Below are 21445 nucleotides of genomic sequence, written 5' to 3'. Positions count from 1 at the left end.
CAGAAAATCATACGAAGTCTGATACCCCATGACCGTTTTTGAGATATGAGGTTATGCCACATATTTGAGAATAAACAAAATCCAGTTAAGTGTCTATATTATTAAATGAATTGTATTTTCAGAAAGCATTAGATAAAGTCTATGTTTTAGACCCTGGAATCCATTTTTCTCATGAACACAATATCATAAATAGATGAGAATTGAGTTCCCAGTCTATAAAACCCTTATTAAATCATCATGTAGCTGAAATATTCTATATTGGCAATCAATAGAGTTAAGTAATCTTTTCATAGTCACAGTAATAAAAAACAAAAAATATTGAAGAAGTGATTTTTCAAAAAATAGAGGTATAGCACATTTAATTGTGGATTGAGAGGTTGATAAATAATTTTGTGGTGATTCTGAAGAGACTATCTGGGCACTTTCAAAAGCTTTAGAGTTCATAAACTGTTCTTATTATATCTAATTTAATATTTAAAATTATGACCATTCATTCATTCACCAAACATAACTTAGATATGTATTGCGCTAGTGGCTGGAGATTTCAATGTAATGAAACAGTTCCTAACTTAAAGAAAAGCAGCACATGAAATTTTACTAATGCATTTACTTAACAGATACTGAATGTTTGCTACCATGAGTCTATTATTCCTATGCATATCAACTCCCATGAAGCATGCGTAGCTCACCAATGGAATACAGAGAAATATTCCTGAGATAATACCAAAAATAGTCCATTTGTGCTACTAAAACAAAATAGCTGAGACTGAGTAGCTTATAAAGAACAGAAAGCTATTTTCTCACAGTTCTGGAGGCTGGGAAGTTCAAGATCAAAGCACCAACAGGTTTGGTTGTCTGGCAAAGGCTTCTCTCTGTTTTCCAAGATGGTGCCTTGTTGCTGTGTCCTCCAGAGGGAAGGAATGCTGTGTCTTCATATGGCAGAAGGCTGAAAGGCAAGTGAGGTAACACTGTGTGAAGCTTATTTTATAAGGGCCTTAATCCCATTCAAGAGGGAGGAGCCTGCATGTCCTAATCACCTCTTAAAGCCCTCATCTTTCAATACTGTCACATTGGCAACACCTGAATTTTGGAAGGGATACATTTAACCCATAGGAATACCTGTATATTACCCCAAGATCAATACTGGGTGACAAGTTTGCAGTCATTCACAGACATGAGCTAAGCAAAAAATGTGAGTCACCTAACCTGTGGGTTGCTAGCTGAGGTCAAACAAAGTGACATGCTGTCTTCTTGTTTCAGCTCTCATACTATAAACAAGTGACCTTTTAGTGGTCTATTTAGTGCCATCTTATTTTACATTTTCTTGGCTCTTTGTTGGTGATTTTGTTGCTTAAAATGTCCACTTTTCCTGCCCCCGCTGCAGACTAGTGCTGAAGTGCCGTCTAGTGTTCATAAGCAAGGGAAGACCAGAAAGTGCCTTATGTAGAAAGTATGCGTGTTAAATAAGCTTTGTTCAGGCATGAGTTATTGTGCCGTTAGCCATGAATTCAATGTTGAGTCCACAATACATATTAAATAAGGTGTCTTTATACAGAAATATACATAAAACAAAGTTATGTATTGATGGGTGATCAGAGGCTCATAGGAACCTAACCCTGTGTTTCCCCTAGGAGCAATGCTTCAGTATTCTGGAATTCAGGGTTTGAAGAGACTTTATAGAACACAGCTATTGTGAATAATGAAAATCAGCTTTGTTTTTACGTATTTCCCTAGTTGCTATGTGGAAAATGAACTGCGGTGGTGCAAAGGAGGTAGCAGAGAGGTCAATTAGAATGCTCTTGCAGGAGCCCAGTCCAGGAGCTTGCACTCAAGGGGTAGTTATGGTGATGGAAAGAGGAGAAGAGGGAGTAGAATGGTTTTTAGTTGGAAAGGACAGAGTTCCTGTCTGCCTAACCAAAGCAGGCTCTCAGTCATTCTTGCATTGCTGTATTTAAAATTTCTGAATAGCTTTTCACTACCTGATATAGTCCTTATTTATTTATTTATTTTTATTTCTGTTTTCCTCTGCTGGGATGGAAGCCATGTGAGACCACGTGCCTTACCTGTTTTCTTCATTCCCATAGCTCCAGTGCCTAAAGCCTAGGCTGGCCTAAAGAAGCCCTCAATAAACATCTACTAAATGCATGGGCTTTCCAAAGGGATGGAGCAGAGGTTGAGGGAGAAGAGTAATTAACAGTGCTAGGAATGTGAGGAATAGGAGATAGAGTAAATTAAGATCCTTTTGGTTAACTTCTAGAATATTCCAATCTCACAGAGAATTTTCCTATAAGAAAGTACAGACTAGAGGGGTTCATATACGGAGAATTTAAATCTCCCCATGATAACTCAAGAATGCTTCTAAATTTCTGCATAGAAATGGCCATTGATTCATTCACGTCTCATGTTAAGACCTTGCCATACAAGAAGAAATTACATGGATGGTATCTTAGTTGGCTTGGGCTGCCATAACAAAGTGCCACAAATTGGGTGGAATAAACAGCAGAAATTTATTTTCTCACAGTTCTTGAGGCTAGAAGTCCAAGATCAAGGTGTTGGCAGGTTTGGTTTCTCTCAAGGCCTCTCTTCTTGGCTTGCAGATAGCATCTTCTCACTGTGTGCTCACACGGCCATTGTGTGCGTGGAAAGAGAGTAAGCTCTGGTGTCTCTTCCTCTTCTTAGATGGATACCAGTCACATTGAACTAGAGCCAATCCATATGACCTTACTTAACCTTCATGACTGCTTTACATGCCCTATTTCCATATGCAGTCACATTCTGAGGTGTACTGGGGTCAGGACTTTAACAAATAAATCTGAGGGGCACACAGTTCAGTCTATAACAGACAGCCTTAAGAAGAGCCAGGGCTGTTGCTAGGTTGTTTACCCAGATGGAGACGCAACAGTGAAGCAAGAGCCATTTGCAAATGGTACTCCCAGACCAGCCTCGGCCAAGCCCAAGGGCAGGTTTGAGGCCATCCAGGAGCCAGAGTCCCAACACCAGGCTCCTACAAAGTCTAAATAAGCGTCCTCTGAATGCTGTTGCTTACTTGGAGATATTTTTAAGTGTCCCCAGTCTTTGAAAAGGGAACTAAATGTTCCCCCCTGCCTCAGCTCCCTGCTGCCTAAGAAGCATGTGATGGAAAAACCAGGCTGGGCTAGGGACAGAGTGGGAGCGAGTGAGCTCTCAGGTCCTCACGTTGATTTATGTTGTGGTTAGTGGTTGTAGTGATTGGGCTTCTCAGTGGTGATTGGTATGATCTGGAGGTTGGCATTGTTAAGGAGAGGTTTCGGTGATGAGTACAGAAAATAGAAAATTACTGTAAATAAGGTGGTATTTAGCTGTTTTTAATTTTATACAGCTCATTATACCATGGTCAAATGAAAACCTTGACATTTGGGGCAGGAAGCATGTGGCTAGTGGGGGTGAGTGGACTCCAGTCCTGGCTCCTGCAGAGTGAAAGTCTTTCAAGAACCTCACAGAAGCAAGCCACACAAAAGGGAGCTTTAGAAATCAACACTGGTGATTTCGTCTTGCAGACAGAGTTCTTACTCTACAGATTCTTACTCTGCTTGTCAATACAGAGATAGGAATGGGGGCACTGGGGGATGACAGGGTGGACTGCCCCAACACACCGGGCACAGGCAATGATATTCTCATTAGATCAGGCCAGTGGAACACATTGTCCTCACTCTGAGGCCTTCGGTCATGGAGGTCAGATGAACACAAAGGCTCAACATCACTAAGGCCAGGCTGCACTGTTAAGGCAAAGGCCTAACTGTTCTCCAGACAGCTCAGGAAAAAGCAAAACGTTTTCCTGGGTTACTCCTTGCCTGGCTAGATAAACCAGTCACCCAAAGACTGAACTGCAAGAAACTGTGAGTCTTTGGTACATCATCTACATTCAGGTCAAAAGAACCTTGAACATAATGTTTGTCTCCGCAGTAAAATCCCACTGTGATTCTATCTTCTCTTTGAAAACTATGAAGTTGAACGAATATAACATAGCAAGATCATAGTATGGCACAGTGGTTAAAAAAATGGACTTTGGGAGCAGGTGACTCCCCAAACACACTGCGTTCAAATCCAGCCTCTGACACTGACTGGTTGTGTGACTGTGGACATGTGAGGTATCCCTTCTGTGCATAATGATGGTATCTTCCTCCTGGAAGTGTGGTGAAAAATACACATACAAGGGCTGGGGACAGTGGCAGGCATATAGGACAAAGGAAACTTGTTATCATGAGTACTGAACAAATGCTCCTTTGGAAATTTCACTGGGTTAAAGGAGAGAGAAAGAGAGCCAAGGAGAGAGAAAAACAGACAGAGAGAAAGACACAGAGAAAAAGAGAAAGTATGTGTGTCTGAGAGAGAGAGAGAGACATAGAGAGACACAGGGTTGTAGGGGAGAGAGAGAGAGGCTGTGTGTACCTATTAGGTAGGAAGCAAAGGAAGAACAAACTGGTTCTTATGAAGCCTCACTGGAAACACTCTATAACAGTGGTCCCCACCTTTTTGGCACCAGGGACTGGTTTTGTGGAAAACAAATTTTCCACGTTTGGAGGGTGGAATGGTTTCGGCATGATTCAAGTGCATTACATTTATTGTGCACTTTGTTTCTATTATTATATTATAATATATAAGGAAATAATTATACAACTCACCACAGTCTAGAATCAGTGGGAGTCCTCAGCTTGTTTTCCTACAACTAGATGGTCCCATCTCGGGGGTGATGGGAGACAGTGACGGATCATCAGGCATTAGATTCTCATAAGGAGCAACCTAGATCCCTCCCATGCACAGTTCACAATAGGGTTCAAACTCCTATGAGAATCTAATGCTGCAGCAGTTGTGACAGGAGGCAGAGCTCAGGCAGTAATGGGAGTGATGGGGAGCAGCTGTAAATACAGATGAAGCTTCACTTCCTTGCCTGCCGTTCACCTCCTGCTATGTGGCTCTGTTCCTAACAGCCCATGGACCAATAGGTATTTTAGAGCAGGGTTGGGAACTCGTACTCTTTAATATTATTTTATTTTATTTTTTGAGACGGAGTCTCGCTATGTTGCCAGTCTGGAGTGCAGTGGCATGATCTCGGCTCACTGCAACCTCCACCTCCTGGGTTCAAGGGATTCTCCTGCCTCAGCCTCCCAAGTAGCTGGGATTACAGGCACACGCCACCACGCCCAGCTAATTTTTGTATTTTTAGTAGAGACAGGGTTTCACCATGTTGGCCAAGATGGTCTCGATCTCCTGACCTCGTGATCCGCCCTCCTCGGCCTCCCAAAGTGCTGGGATTACAGGTGTGAGTCATCGTGCCTGGCCCTGCTCTTTAATATGCAAACTCCTCCCAAATGTGGGCCAGTGGCTTAGTTGATACACCATACATTTTTTGCCCCTCTCTAAATGGAATGTGTTATAGTCTCCTCTTTCTGAGCCTCTGTAGCCTTGAAAAATCCAGGAAACATCTTCATCTGCCTGGGCCAAGTCTCACCTTCCTCTCCTCTTCATCTTGACAAGTGTCCCTGGCTTGGAGTCATCAGCCACCAGTTCCCCGCCCCTTGGAGTGAGGCCTCCATCACCGGAAATCCTTCCTCTGTCCAGCAGATGCCTTGAAACCTCTGAGAGTTTAGGCCTTAGAGATATTCTCTGGTGTATGTCTTACAAAGAAACTTGCTGATTTGAAAGAAAATGTCTATTCATGACCCTGGAAATGAAGGGAGGCAGTAAGAAGAGAACTAGGAAGATAAGAAACAAGGAAAGAGGCTGGGCACAGTGGCTCACGCCTGTAATCCCAGCACTTTGGGAGGCTGAGGTGGGCAGATCACCTGAGGTCAGGAGTTCAAGCCTGGCCAACATGGTGAAACCTTGTCTCTACTAAAAATACAAAAATTGGCTGGGCGTGGTGGTGGGCGCCTCTAATCCCAGCTACACGGGAGTCTAAGGCAGGAGAATCATTTGGGAGGCGGAGGCTGCAGTAAGCTGAGATTTCACTACTGTACTCGAGCCTAGGCAAAAAGGGCAAAACTGTCTCAAAAAAAAAAAAAGAAGAAGAAGGAAGGAAAGAAAGAAGGTCAGGCGCGAGTGAATGAGTGAGTGAGTGAGCAAGCGAGGTCAGGTGAGGTGAGTGAGGTGAGTGAGTGAGGTGAGTGAGGTGAGTGAGGTGGGTGAGTGAGGTGAGTGAGGTGAGTGAGTGAGGTGAGTGAGGTGAGTGAGGTGAAGTGAGTGAGGTGAGTGGAGTGAGATGAGTGAGGTGAGGTGAGTGGGTGAGGTGAGTGAGGTGAGTGAGTGAGGTGAGTGAGGTGAGTGAGGTGGGTGAGTGAGGTGAGTGAGGTGAGTGAGTGAGGTGAGTGAGGTGAGTGAGGTGAAGTGAGTGAGGTGAGTGGAGTGAGATGAGTGAGGTGAGGTGAGTGGGTGAGGTGAGTGAGGTGAGTGAGTGGAGTGAGGTGAGTGAGGTGAGTGAGGTGAGGTGAGTGAGGTGAATGAGGTGAGGTGAGTGAGTGAGGTGAGTGAGGTGAGTGAGTGAGGTGAGGTGAGTCAGTGAGGTGAGATGAGTGAGGTGAGGTGAGTGAGGAGGGTGAGTGAGTGGAGTGAGGTGAGTGAGGTGAGTGAGTGATTGAGGTGAGGTGAGTGAGGTGAGTGAGTGATTGAGGTGAGGTGAGTGAGGTGAGTGGGTGAGGTGAGTGAGTGAGGTGAGTGAGTGAGCTGAGTGAGGTGAGCTGAGTGAGGTGAGTGAGGTGAGGTAAGGTGAGTGAGGTGAGTGAGTGAGGTGAGGTGAGTGAGGTGAATGGGGTGAGTGAAATGAGTGAGGTGAGTGGAGTGAGGTGAGGTGAGTGAGGTGAATGAGGTGAGTGAGGTGAGTGAGTGAGGTGAGTGAGGTGAATGAGGTGAGGTGAGTGAGTGAGGTGAGGTGAGTGAAGTAGGTGAGTGGGTGAGGTGAGTGAGTGAGGTGATTGAGATGAGTGGGTGAGGTGAGGTGAGTGAGTGAGGTGAGTGAGGTGGGGGAGGTGAGTGAGGGTGAGTGAGGTGAGTGAGGTGAGTGAGTGAGGTGAGTGAGGTAGGTGAGGTGAGTGAGTGAGTGAGGTGAGTGAGATGAGTAGGTGAGGTGAGGTGGGTGAGGTGAGTGAGTGAGGTGAGGTGAGTGAGGTGAGTGAGGTAAGCTGAGTGAGTGAGGTAAGGTGAGTGAGGTGAGTGAAGTGAGTGAGGGAGGTGAGGTGAGGGAGGTGAGGTGAGTGAGGTGAGTGAGGTTAGTGAGTGTGGTGAGGTGAGTGAGTGAGGTGAGTGAGGTGAGTAAGTGAGGTGAGTGAGGTTTGAGTGAGTGAGGTGAGTGAGGTGAGGTGAGTGAGGTGAGTGAGGTGAGTGAGATGAGTGAGTGATTGAGGTGAGGTGAGTGAGATGAGTGAGGTGAGTGAGTGAGGTGAGTGAGTGATTGAAGTGAGTGAAGTGAGTGGGTGAAGTGAGTGGGTAAGGTGAGTGAGGTGAGTGAGGTGGGGTGAGTGAGGTGAGGTGAGTGAGTGAGATGAGTGAGGTGAGGTGAGTGAAGTGAGTGAGGTGAGGTGAGTGGGTGAGTGGGTGAGGTGAGTGAGGTGAGGTGAGTGAGTGAGGTGAGGTGAGTGAGTGAGGTGAGGTGAGTGAGGTGAGTGAGGGAGGTGAGTGAGGTAGGTGAGTGAGGTGAGTGAGGGAGGTGAGTGAGGTGAGTGAGGGAGGTGAGTGAGGTGGGTGAGGGAGGTGAGGTGAGTGAGGGAGGTGAGGTGAGGGAGGTGAGGTGAGTGAGTGAGGTGAGTGAGGTGAGTGTGGTGAGTTCAGTGAGTGAGGTAAGTGAGTGAGGTGAGTGAGGTGAGTGAGGGAAGTGAGTGAAGTGAGTGAGGGAGGTGAGTGAGTGAGGTGAGTAAGATAAGTGGGTGAGGTGGGTGAGGTGAGTGAGGTGAGGTGAGTGAGGTGAGTGAGGTAAGGTGAGTGAGTGAGGTGAGTGAGGTGAGTGAGGGAGGGAGGTGAGGTGAGGGAGGTGTGGTGAGTGAGTGAGGTGAGGTGAGTGTGGTGAGGTGAGTGAGTGAGGTGAGTGAGTGAGGTGAGTGACTGAGTGAGGTGAGTGAGGTGAGGTGAGTGAGGTGAGTGAGTGAGGTGAGTGAGGTGAGGTGAGTGAGTGAGGTGAGTGAGATGAGTGAGTGAGGTGGGTGAGGTGAGTGAGTGAGGTGAGGTAAGTGAGGTGAGTGAGGTAAGTGAGTGAGGTGAGTGAGGGAGGTGAGTGAGGTGAGTGAGGTGGGTGAGGTGAGGGAGGTGAGGTGAGTGAGGTGAGTGAGATGAGTGAGTGTGGTGAGGTGAGTGAGTGAGGTGAGTGAGGTGACTGAGTGAGGTGAGTGAGGTGAGGTGAGTGAGTGAGGTGAGTGAGATGAGTGGGTGAGGTGGGTGAGGTGAGTGAGTGAGGTGAGGTGAGTGAGGGAGGTGAGGTGAGGGAGTTGAGGTGAGTGAGGGAGGTGAGTGAGGGTGGTGAGGTGAGTGAGTGAGGTGAGTGGGTGAGTGAGGTGAGTAAGTGAGGTGAGTGAGGTGAGTGAGGTGAGTGAGGTGAGTGAGATGAGTGAGGTGAGTGAGTGATTGAGGTGAGTTAGATGGGTGAGTGAGGTGAGTGAGGGAGGTGAGATGAGGGAGGTGAGGTGAGTGAAGTGAGTGAGTGTGGTGAGGTGAATGAGTGAGGTGAGTGAGGTGAGTGAGTGAGGTGAGTGAGGTGAGGTGAGTGAGGTGAGATGAGTGGGTGAGGTGAGTGAGGTGAATGAGGTAGGTGGGTGAGGTGAGTGAGTGAGGTGAATGAGGTGAGTGAGGTAGGTGAGTGGGGTGAGGTGAGTGAGTAAGGTGAATGAGGTGAGTGAGGTGAGTGATTGAGATGAGGTGAGTGAGGTGAGTGAGTGAGGTGAGTGGGTGAGGTGAGTGAGGTGAGTGAGGTGAGATGAGTGAGGTGAGGTGAATGAGGTGGGTGAGTGAGGTGAGGTGAGTGAGTGGAGTGAGGTGAGTGAGTGATTGAGGTGAGGTGAGTGAGTGATTGAGATGAGTGAGGTGAGTGGGTAAGGTGAGTGAGGTGAGTGAGTGAGGTGAGGTGAGTGAGTGAGGTGAGTGAGGTGAGGTGAGTGAGATGGGTGAGTGAGGTGAGTGAGGTGAGTGAGGTGAATGAGGTGAATGAGGTGAATGAGGTGAGGTGAGTGAGGTAGGTGAGTGAGTTGAGGTGAGTGAGTGAGGTGAGTGAGTGAGGTGAATGAGGTGAGTGAGTGAGGTGAATGAGGTGAGTGAGTGAGGTGAGTGAGGAAGGTGAGGTGAGGGAGGTGAGGGAGGTGAGGTGAGTGAGGTGAGGTGAGGTGGGTGAGGTGAGTGAGGTGAGGTGAGTGAAGTTAGTGACTGAGTGAGGTAAGGTGAGTGAGTGAGGTGAGGTGAGTGAGGTGGGTGAGTGAGGTGAGGTGAGTGAGGTGAGTGAGTGAGGTGAGTGAGGTGAGGTGAGTGAGGTGAGGTGAGTGAGGTGGGTGAGTGAGGTGAGTGAGTGAGGTAAGTGAGGCGAGGTGATTGAGTGAGGTGAGTGAGTGAGGTGAGTGAGGAAGGTGAGGTGAGGGAGGTGAGGTAGGTGAGGTGAGTGAGGTGAGTGAGGTGAGGTGGGTGAGGTGAGTGAGGTGAGGTGAGTGAGGTTAGTGAGTGAGTGAGGTAAGGTGAATGAGTGAGGTGAGGTGAGTGAGGTGAGTGAGTGAGTGAAGCGGGGGATGGCAGGCAAGGAAGGGAATGGAGCAACATTTGCAAAGTTTACTGTGAAGCAGGAAACGAAAAGTGGCAAATGAGCCTCTTCACGTAAATCTACCTGAAAACATGAACATCTGTCATAGCCAGGATAAATTTAACATGCAGAGAAATATACACACTAGAATGTTAAAGGCAGCAAAGATCCACAGTGTGATTAGAACCATGTTAAAACCAAACACAAATCGATGCAGGAAAAATGATCTGAAGGAAATGTTTCCAAAGTGTTAGCACTGGTGGTCTTCGGGCGGTTTTGAGGAATTTTCTTCTTCTTTTGATGTAACAGAAAGGAGCAGACTTATTTAAAAGAGAAACCTCACTGCAGTAAGATCGCCCCTTTCACAGGCCACTCTCAGCCAGGTAGCTGGACCATTCCAAGAGCCTATTTGTCTTGTTCCTTCTCCATTCCAGCTTTTCTCACTTTGTACGAGGTCCTTCATTTCCTGATGGGTGTCTTTACCTTCTAGTACCTTCCCGTCCATTCTGTCCACTCGTCAGAGGGCTGCTGGACTCATTCACCTCAATTAACGACCACTTCCCCCTCTCTCCCACCCTGACCTCGTTCATCCACCTCCCGAATCGCTCCGGCATCCTCCCTGCCACTCCCCAGGCTGGAGTCCAAGTCTGGTCCACCTCTTCCTTGCCTCTCGCCCTCAGGAGAAGGTACAAACCCTCCCATTGTGTACACTGACTTTCACACTTGCCTCCCTCCCCTTCCCTCCCTGTGTTCCACACAACCAGGTGTCCTGCCCTTCTCCTAAGCTGCAACAACAACCTCTGAATATTTGTACCACAGCCCTTATCACGTGAAACCAAAAATATCTGTTTCTTATGTGTCTTATTCCCCCAGTTGGAAACTCTCTAAAGACAGAGACCGTGTCTTAACACGGTCAAACCCCCAGTCCCTAACACAATCCCTGGCACAGGCTGAATTCTCCATCAACACCGTCTCACTGAATCTGGTTTCTTTGCCACAAACTTTCCATGGTTCTTCTCTGAAGACCGTCCAAACCTTCAGCCTGACTTTCAGAAGCATCAAAAGGCTGGTTTAAACCTAGCTTTGCCACCTTAATGGCAAATGAACGCCACCCGCCCCCAAAACGGGCTCTGCCATACTGAGTGTTCACTTCTCTGGAGCATAGCTCACACATGTTCTCCCACTCCTTTTTCCTCACCGTGCCCAAAACACCCTCTCATCTTCGGGTTTCCTAATTTCCCTCTAGTTCTCCCTCAACTCCCAGCTCCAGTGCCACCTCCTCTCCAAGTCCTTCCTTCCACCCCACTCAGCTTCTGCAACCATCCGTGATCCTTTGCTGCTTCTGGAACTTCTCATGTGTGTATATCTCACTTTGCTAATTCAATGTAGGTAAGCCCCCCTCCCCGTCATGCTGCACAGGCACTTGGACCTAGGAGCTCCTCAATAAGAGCTGCTGACTGGCTGATGTAGGTCACGCGCTGCCGCGGAGGTGACTGTGCTGGGTGTGCCAGTTTTGGTTACCAGGCTGTGGATCCAAGTCTCACGCAGGCCGCACCTTCAAGGGAGGGCCCCTGAACCTAAGCAGGAGAGGTTCAGTCATCCCAGTCCTCCCCCAGCTGCTCTGCCTCTGCTTCCTGATCGCCTGCCCCAGGCCACTTGTGTGGACCGCCAGAGAGACCCTGCCACAGCTCGCCTAGGGACCAGGACAGACCCCGGTGGACGAAGGGCCCCGCAGCTTGCAGCCAGCGTCCTGGTGCTCAGAACGGTCCATGCATCTTACAGAACACCATGGTTTGCTGAATCTGTAGGCAAACTGTTACTATCCATGGGAAAGTATTAGGAACCAGAAAATCATATTTGTTTTCCTTCTCGCTATAAACTTTCAAAGGCTCCCCTCTGAATACCGTGTAAGGAAGTAAGTAGCCTGGTATTTGAGACCTTACACATTTTTATTCAAATCTGTCTTTCATTAATCGGATACTGTCCAAGGCCACCCAGCCTGTACCTTTTACTCATTTATAAAGAAATGGAAAATTCCTTACTGAATGAGTGAATGAATACATGCATGCAATGGTGATTGTCTTACACTTTATATAACACGTTCTCTGGATTTATTAATAAAAAGTGCTGTAGGCCTCTTCCAGCTGCTTTCCCTCATCCTGGTCTGCATTGCTGGGGCTCTGGCTGCAGCCAACACTGAAGACTGCAAGGCACCTGACGAGACCAACATCTTGTCTTCCAGAGACGAGGGTGATGTCATGAGTCACTTCTTGGTCTTTCCCCTCTCTCTGCGCCTGTGGTGTCAGCCGTGGTGCCTGCCAACCCGAAGACAGGACTTGCTACATATGTCAGCAGTGCAGGACACCCGAGTTACCCCGAGTTACCAAGGGCGAATCCCTATGGGTCCACAGCAACTGCAGTCCTTGCCTCCTCAGAAGAAAGAATTCGACGGAGGGGCGTAAGGCAGAAAAAGAGACCGAGCAAGTTTCAGAGCAGGAGTGGAAGTTTAGTTAAAAGGTTTTAGAACAGGAAAGAAAGGAAAATTCGCTTGAAAGAGACCCACGCAGACGCCTGAAGGTCCACGAGAGAAAAGAGAGCACAAGAAGACAGTAAAAAAAAAAAGAGGGTCTTTAACCTTGATCCTGGGACTTCATAGGCTCACCTCTTCCCCAGGATTCTTCCCTTACAGGGTGGGTTTCCTGCATGCGCAGTGCTCGCCTTACCCTTTGGGATGGAGCATGCGCAGTGTGTTTAGGGAGTTCCACGCAGGCCCCTCTGAGACTTTCTTCCCTTTTCTGGTGGAGTGGTCGTCAAACGTCACCATTTTTTGTCTCTTAACGCGCATGCCCAGGAAGTTGCTTCTGCCTGGGGCCTGCATTCAATTAACATTTTGATGTTAACAGGTGCGGACCATCAGGAAATGGTCTCTTCTGGTGCGGTGGAATTGTCATTTTTAGAGAGGCGATGCGATAATTGCCGATAATTGCCGAATCATCACGAGATTTCTAGTGGGTGGTGGGGAGAGCTCTCTTCTGCCCCTTTCTTGCCTAATTACCTGTAACGCATAGACGGGGCTTGACTGGACTTTGGAGTGAATTCAGGGAAGCTAGCTATGCGCAGCTCGGTAGACCACTGGGGATGAGACTTGAGAGTCTCAGGGCTTGCCGTCGGCCCACTGTACGCAGATCAGTGCGAGGGATCCCCACACTTCGGCTACTACAAAACTGGGCCTTTACCTCTGCTTAACTTGAAAGAGGCCTGAGCGGGTGACTCATTCTCACTCATCAGAGCATCCGCAGTGCTCCAGCCCTGCCCCAATCTCCCTGTGTCTACTGGGACAGCCTCAACGCCAAGGGAAGGAAGAGGAAAAATCTCGAGTTTTACAAAATGAACAGAATTGAGGAGGAGGCTCCTCAGGACCCGTTCTTTCCTCCCGCACTGGCCTCTCTCACCTGCCACCATCAACTTTTACCCTCTTGGAATGTTCAAGCTGTTTGTCATTCCCTGGGAGCAGCTTGTCCACTGAGCTGCTACATTTGGGGCTGAGTGACAAGAAATCAAAGGGACAAAATGGGCCAGTTCCCTAATCTTACCTCCCTGCACTAAAGTGGAGAATGTATGGGAGTAAATAAATGGAAAATACACAGTCATTTCTTTACCATCACAGTCAATAACGGCAGAATCACTCCAGGAGGAAATGCACTCTGGGGGACTTCCTTCATCTGAGACACCTAACCTGGGGACAGCTCGGCTCTGTGTCCCACCTCCACCACCAGAGACTCTCTGCCCACTCCCTTCTCTGTATTCTCCAAGATCTGGGTTCCTGGAGAAAGGAGAAATGTTTTCTACCTGGAGTGAATATATCTGGTGTCCTTCCAAATAGCTGCAGCCCATGCATTTTTAATAAGAAGGAAGCCCTGATGAATGTCACAAAGCCAATAAATGTGGCCACCACCATGGTGCAGATGTTGTTATCCAGCTGTCAAGTACCTGCAGTGTGCAGGGCAGAGCAGAGATTAGACATGTTGCCCACCCAATGGGCTGATGATCAAAGTGCCTGTGTGTTTCTGTAGGCATTTCCAGTTCAGTTTACATTTTAGAAGAAAATAAATACACTCAGACAACCATCTCCTGTTCTTCTTCTCCCTACCCTCCACCTTTGATAATGGAAGAAACTCTTTTCCCTTCCCCCTCCCTTTTATAATAAAACAGTTCCTTGGAGGTGTCAGTGGGGCTGCTTAGGGGCAAAGGCTGTGGATCCCAACTCTGCACCTAGGAACTGGCTGATCCTTGTGACCTGGTCAACTGGGACCCAGTTGTAGCCAAACCTCTCTTCTCTCAACAGCAAGACCTACAATTGCTCAGTTTCATCCCAGATCCCAGTGGTTCTAGCTAGACTCAGGCCAAAGACGACTTGGGCCTTTTGATGAAAGGCCTTTGGGAAATTAGCACTTTTCCACTGGATTATTGGAGCTGCAGAAACTTGCCTGCCTCTGGGATTCTGTTCAGCGCCTGATATCCTGAAGGTTTGCCTGGGCTCCTCCCAGCCCTAATCTAACCCTGAATGAGCTGGCACTGGCTGGGCAGCCTGGCCTCACCTGGGATCCCTGTTTGGCTTGGCCTTTGTCAAGGAGGCCAGGAGCCTGAGGAACTAGAGGATTAAGCAACAGCTTCCCAGGGGCGAATTCCTGCCTAGTGCCTGGTATCTGGTTTCTAAGCCAAGCATGGGTGGCTCTGTTTCTGCTGATTCCTGATTGTGGTTGCATGCTATATCCTGGTTCTCTCTTCCTGCGTGGATATTCCTCCCCAAAAGGAATTAAGTCAAGGGCCCTGAGAGCTGCGGGCCCAGATGTAGCTCTTATATGCAAACACTTCCACTTCTGAATTCTCAGAAGTTATTAAGAACCCTTAGAGCCATGCTGGGGTCCTGTTAGCCCTTCCTCTGGCCCAACTTAATTAACTTGGCCAGGTGTTATTTTAGACACCTGAAATAAGCGAGTGCTTGGTATCAGGGTGTTTTAAATTTCAGAGGGGCATGGCATGGCATGGCAAGTTTGAGGCTGGGACTTATAATGCACAAATAAGAGCCTTCTTTGTCTCTCTAACAGTTTTGCTCTTTTTTTTTTTTTGAGATGGAGTCTCGCTCTGTCGCCCAGGCTGGAGTGCACTGGTCGGATCTTGGCTCACTGCAAGCTCCGCCTCCCGGGTTTACGCCATTCTCCTGCCTCAGCCTCCCAGGTAGCTGGGACTACTACAGGCGCCCGCCGCCACGCCCGGCTAGTGTTTTTGTATTTTTTAGTAGAGACGGGGTTTCCAGTCTTGCTCATCTTTACTCACCATGTCTCAGATCACCCTGTGGGTGCTGGAGAGTTATGTCTGATTGTTTTTGCACACAGGTCAGAAATGTTTGAAAGATAGTCTGAATTTCTTGCCTCCTTCCTTAGAGCAAACCTAATAGCTCAGACTGCAGCAAGCTGCTGATATTCTATCTCTGTGAAGTAGGAGGTGATAAGCTGAGGAATGTCTGTTCCTATCCCCATTTTTACCTGAGATCCCAGAAACTGGCATGCACCATGCACCCCGGGTTTGCCAGGGACAAACCTGTTGAAGCCTGTCCTGTTATACACATGAAAACACCCCCTGTTGTTCTCGAAAGTGAAAACTGGACAATGAATTATGGAGTTGCCCTGTGTATAGAGGACATCCCATTCATTCTAGCTGTGTTCTTTCCAGACGTACAGAGAGCATGTTATGGCTGGAGAAGTTAGGGCTGAGAAAGGGAAGTGACTTGTCTACACTCACATAGTGAGTCAGTAGCAGAACCATTTAAGAGAATGCAGGGGCTTTGACTAATGTGCTACTCACTCCTGACACCACCCTGGTAAAGGGAGTAGAAAGGACAGGAATAGTTCAGTTGACAACATGTGGTGGAGGAGAGAAGCCTGCGTGCCTATGCATGTGAAATGACATTAGAAGGCTTCCAAAAGGGCAGGTGCAAAATAATATTGCACAGTGCAATTGATCCTTAGTGGGAGCTCAAGAGCTGTTGGTTGATGAGTGAGTTGATGACTTACAAGTGCCCACAGGGAGAAGGGAAACATCAAGCAGGATGACCAGGGGGTGCTGCAGAGAGGAGGCAGTGAACTGCCCGCAGCTGGCTGAGCCTGAGCCTGTGATGGGGCCGAGGGTGTGCTGGCACCGTACGGGCGGAAGGACCCAGGCTACCTCTAAGTCTACGGAGGCGTTATTTACCAAGGTGAGGGTTGAGCTGGATTCTGAAAAGGAAATTTGGTAAGGAGAAAGAGGCGAGCCCAGCATGAAGGAAGGAGGTGTAGGGACAGCGGGCAGACGAGACTGTCCGGGGCAGAGGGAGATGGAAGAAAAGAAACAAAGAATGTCTGCCCAGCATCCTCATTTTTTTGGTTTTCTGGGAAAATGGTGAAACTCTTGCAAGTGGCGATTACAGAGGGCGGGAGTAGGAGAGAAACCACAGTGATTTTTTTTTTCAGGACCAAAAAAAAATGTTTTCCCCAAACTAAACAAAGTCAGATTGAGAAATTCAACATAGTACCTCAGGGACCTGGTGGCTCATTGCTACGTCTTGCCACAGGCGCCGGCCTCAGATGCTCATGGCCGCCTGGGGAGGAGACGAGGACATTTAAACTTTTCAAGATCCAAACAGTCATGGTTCTCTTTTTGCAAAATGGTTTTTGTCGGCCTTCTGTAGGTAGTGGTGGTCACACGTTGGTGAACCACAGGACGACATGTGCCTGGATGCCTCTTCCCCACCTGTTACCTGCCCAGGGAGCCTCACCTGCCTCATAGGACAGCCTCATAGCCTGTGACTTCAGTGTGGTCCTCTTACACTGAAAGCCCCCAAGTGATGGCTGCTGTTGTTACCTAAAAGGTCATTTCCCTCAGATGACACCAGTGCTTTAGGATCATTAAAGAAACAAAGGAATCTTCTAATTACAAGATGAAGCTCTGCCTTCAAAAAGGGAGATGCGGCCAAATTCTTTAGGAAAAACTGGAGCTGGGGCCTGGGTGGTCTTGCTGGTATTCCTTCTTTTGTGATTAAATGAAGCCATTCATTTCAGAACTGCCTTAAAAAAATGTAAGCGTCATTCAACCTTCTTCAGCAAATTATAGTGATTTTAAATGAACAAAAAAGTCGGTGGCCCTATTCACATCCCCACCCCTCCCCGCGTCAGAAATCATGTATCTGATGATGGAAATTATCCACAGCCTGAAAAGAAAAATTCATGGCAACTTCTCAGTGGCACATCGTACTTTCATATTTCTATTTATGTGAAATTCTTATTCTCAACCATCTGATTTTTGTTAACCTTAGGGATCTAAATCTAGTCAGGTCTTGTGCCTGCAGACCCCTTTAATTAGTGTGATAACTCAAATTGTTTTCAAATTGAGGTGGCTGTGCTTCTGATTCTTATCTGTGGAGCCAGAGGCCTTGGGGCCACCTGCACAGCCCCATTGGCTGAGATTTTATCTGCACGCACTGCCCTTTCTCACAGGACTCTGCTAGCCAGCGGCTGAACTCTGAAGCTTCTCCACCCTCAGATGGAAATCTGAGTTCTTGCCCAGCCCAGACTGCTGGGGGATCTCAGCAGCCCACCTCGGCACACAGGAGGAGTGGGTGCTGAGCTGGCACAGCAACTCTATCCTCCTGTCCTCACCCTGGGATTTCTGATTTGCTGCAGGGTGTGGGAGAACCCAGCTGCCACCTCTGCTAGCTGTGCAGAGTGGAGAGGATGTCACTGTCTCAGACAAGAATGAGGGGCTGGCCCACAGTCTCTGCACCTCTCAAGTGGTCTCTGGAGGCAGCCCAGGTCACTGGCTACGATCCTGGGATCTACGTAGTCACTGGTGCCAATGTCCATGCTAATGACTCTAGTGGCCACCTCTGTCCAGGCGAGGGCTGAACCCCGGCACCAACATAACTTTTTCCAAGCAGCCTAGATTAGGCAATTGAAAGAAACAAAAACAACCGTGAGGTAAAGGGAACTTCAGCATAATCCTAGTTTTTATTACATACATAGAGGGTGGGGGTACCCACCCCACCAAACCAAAAGGATTCATGACGCAGTGCAAAGTGCCACGTGCCTTCATAAAGAGAAGGGTCATGTCAATGTCAACTCCTACAGCGATTCAACTGTACAGAGACAAATGGTGTTTTAAAAATTCCATTTTATTCATTGGTAGTTTTTCCCTTTTTAACAAAATTGTCTATATTTAAGGCATACAACATGATGTTTTGACACACATATACAGAGTGAAATCGTTACTACAGTCAAGCAAATTAACATATTCATCATCTCGCATAGTTATTTTGTGTGTGTGTATGATAAGAACACCTAAAATCTACTCTCTTCACAAATTTCCAGTATACAATATAATATTTCTAACTATGCTGTACACTATGCCTTTAGATTTATTTATCGTATATTTGCACCCTTCGACCTCTCCCCATTTCTCCCTCTCCCATCCCCGGTAACAGCCATTCTACTGTCTCTTTTCTACTTATTTAACTTCTCTTTTAGATTCACATATAAGATGAATCACAGTATTTTTCTCTCTGTGGCTGGCTTATTTCACTTAACATAATGTCCTCCAGGTTCATGCATGTTGTCAAAAATGGCAGCATCTCCTTTTTAAAGGTGGTATAATATTCCACTGTATATGTGTGTGTGCACGCGTGTGTGTGTGTGCATAAAAGCATACTGATTAAGGAAATTGTTTAAGCCATACTGGTCTTTGGTCTGAGTTAGACCATGATTGTGTCCTTTCCTTTGGCTGACCTTTATAATCCCTCAATAAGCTGTGCTAACACAGGGAAGCTGTGTTTCCCAAATCCCTGTGATGAACAGTTTCTTTATCCATTTATCAGTTGATGAACACTTAGGTTGTTTCCATATCTTGGCTATTGTGAATAATACTGCAATGGACATGGGAGAACAGGTATCTCTGTAAGGTACTGATTTAATTTCCTTTGGGCATATATCCAGCAGAGAGATTGCTGAGTCATATGATAGGTAGCTCTATTTTTAGTTTTTTTGAGAAACCCCTGCAATTTTTTCCATAACGACTGTCCCAATTTATATTCCTACAATGTATAAGGATTCCCTTTTCTCCACACCCTCTCCAACACTTGTTATCTCTTCTTTTTGATAATAGTCATCTTGATGGATGTCAGGTGATATCACATTGAGGGTCTGGTTTGCATTACTCGGATAATTAGCGATGCTGAGCACCTTTTCATACACCTGTTGGCCATTTTTATGTCTTCTTTGGAGAAATGTGTGTTGAGGTGTTTTGCCCATGTTTTAACTGGGTTATTCTTCTTGTTGCTTTTGAGTTGTGTGAGTTCCTTATATATTTTGTATATTAACCCTGTATCAAATCTCATGTGGTGCAAAAGGAATTGTGGTTTTTGCCATTAAAAGTAATGGCAGAAACCGCCATTAATGCCCTTAAAAGTAATGGCAAAAACCGCAGTAATTAATATACGGTACACAAATATTTTCTCACAATCCATAGGCTCTATTCTTTTCATTTTGTTGACTGTTTTCCTTGCTATGTGGAACATTTTTAATTTGATATAGTCCCACCTATTTATTTTTGCTTTTGTTGCCTGAGGTTTTGATGTAATATTCAAAAAAATCATTGCCAAGGTCAATGTCAAGGAGCTTTCCCCCTATTTTCTTCTAAGAGTTTTATGGTTTCAGGTGTTAGATCTTTAATCTATTTTAAGTTGATTTTTGTGTCTGTTGTAAGATGGGGTCTAATTTCATTCGTTTTCATGTGGATATCCTGCATTCCCAATACCATTTACTGAAGAGGCTGATTTCTCCGTTGTACCTTCTTGGTGCTCTTGTCAAAAATTAGTTGATTGTATATGCTTGGGTTTATTTCTGGACTGTCTATTCTGTTCTGTTGGTTTATGTGTCTGTTTTTATGTCAATACCATACTGTTTTGATTACTATAGATTTGTAGTAAAATATAAAAATCACCAAGTATGATGCCTTCAACTTCGTTTTTCTTTCTTAATAAGTTTGGCTATTGGGGTCTTCTGTGATTCCATACAGATTTTAGAACTGATTTCTCCAGTTCTGTAAAAAATGCCATTGGAATACTGACAAGGATGGCTTTGAATCTTCATACTGCTTTGTGTACTATGAACATTTTAACAATATTAATTCTTTCAGTCCATGAATATGGGATCTTTTTCCATTATTTGTGTCATTTTAAATTTTTTTATCAATGTTTTATAATTTTCAGTGTGCAGGTCTTTCAGCTATTTGGTTAAATTTATTCCTAATTATTTTATTCTTTTTAATGTTATTAGTGAAATTGTTTTCTTTATTTTTTATTTTTGGATAAGTCTTTATTGTTGTGAAGAAAGGTATTGATTTTTGTATGTTGATTTTGTATTCTCCAACTTTACTGAATTCGTTTATTAGTTTAAACAGGTTTTTTTGTGTGTTTGAAGTTGTTAGGGTTTTCTACATATAGGATCATGTCACCGGTAAACAGGGATAATTTTACTTCTTTTCTGATTTGGATGCCCTTCATATTTTTTTCTTATCTGACTGCTCTGGCTAGTACTTTCAATACTGTGTTGAACAGAAGTGGCAAAAATAGGCATCCTTGCCTTGTACTGGATCTTAGAGGAAAAGCTTTCCATTTTTCGCACTGCTTATGTTGCTGTCTCTGGGATTTTCATAAATGGCCTTTATTATGTTGAGGAAATTTCCTTCTATACCTAAAGCGTTGAGACTTTTTAATCAAGAAAGAATGTTGCACATTGTCAAATGCTTTTTCTGCATCTATTGAGGTGAACATGAATAATCTTGAAGAGCACTTTGTGAAAGTGACTTACAGAGTGGTTGTGCCTAGAGCACTGACTCAAAAAATGATCAAGTGGTAGCTGGGCGCTGTGGCTCACGCCTGTAATTCTAGCACTTAGAGAGGCCGAGGCAGCAGATCACCTAAGGTCAGGAGTTTGAGACCAGCCTGCCTAAAATGGCAAAACTCTCTACTGAAAATACAAAAAAATTAGATGGGTGTGGTGGTGGGCACCTGTAATCCCAGCAAATTGGGAGGCTGAGGCAGGAGAATTGCTTGAACTCGGGAGCCAGAGGTTGCAGTGAGCTGAGAACGTGCTATTGCACTCCAGCCTGGGCAACAGAGCAAGACGCTGTCTCAGGAAAAAAAAAAAAAAATCAAGTGGGCAAGAATTGTCAAATATGCATAAGGAAAATTATCTCAGAAAGGCTGGGGGTGGGGGTGGGTGGACAGATCAGCTTAACCTCTGAGGTAGGGCATGTATATACTTGTAGTAAGAAGTTATATAAAGGGCCTTCTCTTTGTAGGAACAGTAGCTTCTGCCCTAATTATAGGTCATTGTCATCATCTACCCAAAGTGGTAAGCATTAGACACTTGATGAGTGAGGATCAGGTGAAAGTAGTAAGTGCTGCTTGTAAGAGGTGAAAAGAAGGGCTATTCAACAAATAGTGTTGGAACCAGTGGCTAGCCACTTAAAAAAAAAAAAAGAAAATTAAGCTCCTTCTTTTTTTTTTTTTTTTTTTTTTTTTTTTTTTTGAGACGGAGTCTTGCTCTATCGCCCAGGCTGGAGTGCAGTGGCGTGATCTTGGCTCAGCAAGCTCCGCCTCCCGGGTTCACG

At 46.2% G+C, this 21445-nt stretch overlaps 1 long non-coding RNA gene across 1 annotated transcript; it reads right to left on the bottom strand.

The window, feature by feature from the left end:
* Positions 1-2485: 2485 nt before the first annotated feature.
* Positions 2486-12475, bottom strand: LOC126942678 (uncharacterized). The gene is made up of 3 exons (XR_007721604.1): positions 12378-12475; positions 4662-4719; positions 2486-3257 (listed from the first exon to the last, which is right to left on the bottom strand). It is a non-coding gene; the product is annotated as an uncharacterized LOC126942678 (long non-coding RNA).
* Between the last annotated feature and the right edge of the window lie 8970 nt (positions 12476-21445).

The sequence above is a fragment of the Macaca thibetana genome, chromosome 1 (assembly GCF_024542745.1).
Source record: "Macaca thibetana thibetana isolate TM-01 chromosome 1, ASM2454274v1, whole genome shotgun sequence".
Taxonomy (NCBI): domain Eukaryota; kingdom Metazoa; phylum Chordata; class Mammalia; order Primates; family Cercopithecidae; genus Macaca; species Macaca thibetana.
This window is presented reverse-complemented; position numbering and strand designations above follow the sequence as displayed.